At 48.6% G+C, this 6,040-nt stretch overlaps 1 protein-coding gene across 1 annotated transcript in view; it reads right to left on the minus strand.

Annotated features, from left to right (window-relative positions):
- Window positions 1-6,040, minus strand: part of C4H4orf45 (chromosome 4 C4orf45 homolog) — a 43,433-nt gene that overhangs the window by 10,027 nt on the left and 27,366 nt on the right. The gene's annotated exons all lie outside the window — the stretch shown is intronic.

Below are 6,040 nucleotides of genomic sequence, written 5' to 3' on the forward strand. Positions count from 1 at the left end.
GCTGCAGCTGGAGCTTAGAAGACTGTAGTCCATGGTCTGATGTGAAAGCTGACAGCTGGGTGGGTTCCATTCCTGGAGACAGCATGCATGAAGCAAGAGTCTCTCAAAGCAGCTGTCCCAAAGAACCCCAGTAGCAAACTACACCTACAGGCCGGCTGGTTGCTCATAGCACAAAGTGCCATTCTTTTTCCAGCAGAAGGGAGTGGTGCTAAAAAAGCATTGTAACCACAGTTCTGCACACTGCTAAGCTTGCTAGCTGTCAGGAGTGACATCTCTGGCAGCAACAGGCAACATCTGCATTGTCACGCTTCCAGTAGTTTGGTGATGACTGGCTGCCATTATGCCCGCCCTTGTCCTCAGCTGTGATGCCCACTGGAACCATGCTGAGGCTGAAATATGACTGTGACCTTCAGAGTGGGCTTGCTGAACTTTGAGGTGGTTTTACACACTGCAGTGGGTATAGAACATCCCGATAGCACAGCCTATACCCTGCTTATCAATGTAGTACAGTAGCGTGTAGCAGTGCTAAGATGTGCTCTGGAGACGCCGTACCTCTCCGCAGTCACCCTGTATCATGGCTTAATCTCAGTGCCATGCTGAGCTAACTGAGCTGATTCACCACTTCAAGTTCTCGAGGAGATCCAACCAGCAGCAGAGCAGGAATTTTCACCCTGTGTCTGTGGCTCAACATCAAAGAAGCTCCTGTTTGTTTTCCTGGCATTTTGGTAATGACCACCAGTTCCTCCCAGAAGGATGATGTGGTTGCTAAAGGCATGCAAGGGAGGCTGGGGCTAAGGTTAGCACCTGATCTTCTGAGTCCTAAATTAATGCATTTGTCATCCAGCGGTCCTGCTGGCCAGGCTGGGTGTGTGTGTGTGTTATGGGGAAGCCTGTTCTTCCCTTTTCCCTTCCTAGCAGGTCCTTTAAGAGTCAGAGAAAGTATCTGGCATCCAGGCATCTGGCTTATCTTTTGGGAAATAAAAAATGAACTCTCTCATGCTTACGTGCTGCATCAAAAATCTGTGCACAATTGCAAGGGTGCCTGTGAGGGTATAGAGGTTTAGCTGAAAGAATCTAACATAGATGCTGCCAAAGAAATGTATTTTGGTTTTCCAAACACCTGTTTCTTTGCCCTTGTGCATCTTTATTCTTGGCTTAGGATGCATTAATAGTGTAGAAAAAGTAACTTGTGACAGGCTGCTGGGCAACACTCAGTGAGAAATAGCAGGAGCTGATGTCTGCTCCAGGATGCGCTCATTTTCAGGAGAAAAAAAAAGCAGAAGTGAAAGATGACAGTTGTCTCCGAATGAGCTTCTCATTTGAAGCAGTGGGAAGGTGTTATAGGCAGGCATGTGGAGTGTGCAAGATGTTAACTCACTGCTTCACAGAAGCAGCTTATGGGCTAGCTTTTATGCACTGATGTGCAGATATCTGTAATAAGCATTCCTCTGTGGCAATGCAGAATCTTAACATCTTTCTGAGTGTAGAAAACTCTGATGTGGATTTGCTCTGAAGCACGTGTGTAATCTGAATCTGAAATACTGCAACTAATAATATATTGGCTTTAAACTATGTGGAAGGGTAGGGGCAGGAGGAAATAGAAGAAGAACGAGCAGCAAAGTAAAACGGAGTTGTAAATTCCAGTTCTCTGTAGCAACATCTGTTAGTTCCTAATTCAATCTTGGTGCTATGTATTTTAATCTGTACGGTGGGAATCAGAGCATCAAAAGTGGCCATGACTGACCAAGATGTGACTGTCCTGCTCTGAGGGTTTGTGTTGCCATGGCAGTCCCCACAGTTGTTTTCCAGGAGCTGATGTGGGCCAGCTGCTGGGGAGCTGAGGGCAGAGCATCCCCACGGGGACAGGGTGCCTTGGGAGTAGTTGATATAAGCCACGTCTCAGAACAAAGGGGTTTGGATGATTTCTTTTGGCTGCTTGAGATCAAGAAGTGGTCTTGTAAAGGTGACTGGTAAAGAGACAGCACAGGTCTATGGAGAGGACAGCAGGCATCAAATCTGCTTGTAGCCTGAGTTACTCCCAGGTGCGAAGGGAAAGAAGTGCAAGGTTCAGCAGCTAGAGAAATGAAAGGCGAGGTGCATGCTGTGGGAAGGAATGCCGTGGAGACAGTGATGTGTTGCTCTGACCTTTGTGTTCAGCAAGTTGGGTTTCAGCAAGGTAGGTCTCTGAGCTCCACACTGGGGTGCGTGGGTGCTGCTGTGCGTGCCTAGGAAGTTGGGCTGTCCCCAGTGAGGACAACAGCTCTGCACTTTCAGGTTGGTCCTCTTTGGGCAGCAGACGGACTGGAGCCCTGCCCTTAGGGTTAGTGAAGCCAATCCTCTCAGAAATCTTCCCTCTCGTACAGTCTGGGAGCAGGATTCAGAGCTGCTGCTGCTGCCCCAAGAATCTACAACCAGGTGCAGGGTGAGGGGGAAGCAGAGCTCCCCTTTCTGGTATCGTCTGCAGTATTTCAGTTTAGCTGCAACAGGGATAATGCAGCCTGAAGGACAAGTAAGGTGACAGCTGGCTGTGACACAGCAACACGCATTTTGTAGGACTGCTGCCAACTCAATTCTTTTCCTCAGCCACAGTCGATGTAAAAGGCTTTTGGGTTGCTTGTCTCACTCCAGAATGGCATCAAATATCTCAGGCTTACAGACCCTACTGCCCTTCATGCTACATCGTATTGGAGCTGATTCTTACTCCACTGGAGCACATCTAGGGTATCATACTGACATACATCCTCATTGCTTCCCTCCAGGCCCTCGCTAACACTGCAGCCCACTGTGAGGATGGCTGTTGTTAACCATGGTAACATTCCAACCAGTAAAGCTCAGACAAATGCAGGGCACATCCACATGTGACCCTGTTCCTGATGGCTGTGGAGCACGGGTCGGAATGTAGGGGTGAGGCAGTGCAGCCCAATGTCTCGTGGCTGTGAGGGTGTCCTGTGGCCCTGCTTCCAACAGAGGGACTCATGGAATGGAGTGAGAGACTGCTGTGACTGCCAGTGCCCTGGACATAGGAGGCTCCTGGTCTGTTAGGTGCAGCAGCTGCAAAATGGCTTCCTGCTGCCTGCCTGGAGATGGGTAAAGTCTCTAGAGAGAGAAGATGAGCTAAGCAGTTCAGTAGGCCAACCAAATCCTGGGCTGCATCCAAAGAAGCGTGGCCGGCAGGGCCAGGGAGGTGATCCTGCCCCTCTGTTCTGTGCTGGTAAGGCCTCAGCTGGAGTACTGCATCCAGATGTGGAGTCCTCAGTACAGGACAGACATGGGCCTTTGCAGACCTCTCCTATGAGGACAGGCTGAGAGAGCTGAGGCTGCCCAGCCTGGAGAAGGCTTCTGGGAGAGGGGCCTTTCAGAACCTAAAGAGGGGCTGTAAGAAGGAATGGGACAGACTCTTTAGCAGGGTTGTTGCCCAGAGAGGTGGTGGGGGAGAACACCACTTAAAAGGCCTTCCGACTTCTTTTGGAGCTACAGCTGTTGTTTGTCAGGTCTGATATTTCTCCATGCCAGGAATTGCAGCCGCTCAGTTCCTTCAGATGGGATCAATGGGGTCAGCTGGAAAAATACATAACAAGAAGGGACAGCTCGAGGAAGCACACAAGCCCTGAGCAGTGGCTGCTAGGAACAAGGTCAAATGATGCCCAAGTGGATGTGGCTGCACTCCAAAGCCTTAAATCTCAAGACCCCAGCTATCACAACTGGGTAAACAACGAGTCTTTGTACCTTTTGCAGTGTGTTATTTCACTTATACTTTAAGCATAGCAAATTTGAAGTTTCTGTAATTTACTAATCACCTCACTTCCTTTGCCCAAGTTAGCTGGCAGATATTAAAAAGTTGCCTTTAAACCAGCAACAGAAATAGAGCTGCCTTCTGTCTTTCACTCTTGCTGGCACCCAGGGCTTCTTGGTGCAATGAAAAAAACAATTAAAAACTGCCTGTAAGTGTGACCAGCTGCACATCTGAACTTTGAAGCCTTAAAACTGAAAGGAAAGCCTGTTGATAGCCTAACTCTGAAGGCAGGAGGGTATCAGAGGTCTCTCAGACCCAAAGGACCTGGCTGCTTTGCTGAGCAGCTGACTCCTATGTGACTACTGCAAAGTAGAAGTGCAGACAGCACTGCAACTGCCCTGTGCGAGAGTGCACTAGAAATCATATTGCTTCCTACACTTTTACATGGCATGCTCTTATCAATATCATAAACTGCATACTATTGACTAAGACTTGCTTCTAGAAATGCAGTTGTATAAAATCAAGTATGTTCCCTATTGGAACTGCTGAGTATGATCTTTTTGTTTCTGATATCTTAATGCAAATCTGCACAAGCAAATATCTTCTCTGCTTTGCTCTTCCAGGTGCAGTAGGCAGATGCAAACAGCTAAAAGATCTGCAGAAATAAGGATTTCACTTTAACTTTAGAGCCCTTGTATTTATTTTTAAGATCAGGTCTCTGTATTTTTCCCTTCAGAGGTCATGAGCGAGGCTTGACCTCGTGGTATCTGAAATCAAAAGATTGGACTTTGCTGTGTCAGCTCTTAGAAGGACTGGGTGGACAACCACAGCCTCCGTTAACACACAGCTTCTTTCTGTTTGCTGTGGGCTACCAGCAACGTGCTCTGTTGTAAGGGTGCTCCAGTTTGTTGCCCTACTCTGAGCCCCAAATGCAGCCCCTCTCTTGATTCAGCAGCCCAGCGCTCTCAGGCACAGGCAGGCGAGGCACAAGAGCTGGTCCTTCAGCTTGATACATCTGTGCTCTTTGTCCATCTCTGTCTGCCTGGGGATTGTAAAGTGCAATGTAAAATTCTCAACAACTGTAATGCCTCTTTCCCAAAGGTATGATGAGGTGAGGGACTGGCTGCTCAGCCTGGCTCTCATCATGCCTTCCATCAAGCTGCAGGGCAGAGTCCTGGGCTGATTCATTTGATAAATGGCTGTTGTGGTTTAACCCAGCAGGTGGCTCAGCACCATACAGTCGTCTACTCCCTCATTCCCAGTGGGATGGGGGAGAGAATTAATAAAATAAAAAAAAAAAAAGAACTCCTGAGTTGATGTAAAACTATTTACTGTGATAGGGAAGAAAGAAAAAGGATACTAGTTATGGCTATAGAAATGTACATGTGATTGTATACAGCAAGTGATGCACAGCCAATTCTCACTGCCTGCTGACTGATCCCCAGCCAGACCCTGTGCAACAGAAGGAAGAGAGAACTCCCCCCATTTCCAGAGCTTGCCTTTTGTATGATGTCATATGGTATGGAATATGTCTTTGGCCAATTTGACTCAGCTGTCCTGATTCTGTCCCCTACCAGCTCCTTGCCTCCCCCTCCCCTTGGTATGAGAGTAGAAGAAATTGAGAAAAGCAAAACATCCTTGGCTCCATACAGCCCTGCGCTGCAACAACTGGAAGCATAGCTGTGTTATCAGCATTTTTTTCTCCTAAAACCAAAACATAGCATCATCCCAGGCACTATGAAGAAAAAAGCTCTGTCCAGGTTGAAACTAAGACATCTTCCATGAGCCTGCCTGCAGTGATGTGCAGCGCAGCATTGCTGCCAAGGCTCCCAGCTAAATCTGTGCCTTCCTCCCAGCCACCCACCCAGCCTTTGTGTGATTTCTGCACGTTTTGTAAAGCAGCTGACAGCACTGATAAGCACAATTTACGGGCAGCTGCCTCAGCCCCTTCAGAAAACCAAAGAGGGGTTGCAGCGTGCTCAGTCTACACAGCGAACTCCCCCGGCTGGCAGGACACATCCCTGCTCCCTCAGTATGTGAAAAATGCATTCTGTGCTGCAGTGATGTCATGAGCCCAAGCCGGGTTGCTGATGGCTTCCAGCTGCACTGCTGAGTGTGGAGAGGCACTGTGAGCTGAGCACGTGCCACAGGGAGCTTCCAAACCTGCCTTGTTCCTGATGCCTCCCGACCAAAAGCCGCGATCAGTCAGGAAAGCACGAACCTTCTTTGCAGCTGCTTGCTGCTTGTTTTTCTAAGCCCTCCCACTGATCTCTCTGTTGGTTCCACGCTAGAAGTGGAGAGGTAGGG

The sequence above is a fragment of the Meleagris gallopavo genome, chromosome 4, assembly GCF_000146605.3.
Source record: "Meleagris gallopavo isolate NT-WF06-2002-E0010 breed Aviagen turkey brand Nicholas breeding stock chromosome 4, Turkey_5.1, whole genome shotgun sequence".
NCBI classification, from domain to species: domain Eukaryota; kingdom Metazoa; phylum Chordata; class Aves; order Galliformes; family Phasianidae; genus Meleagris; species Meleagris gallopavo.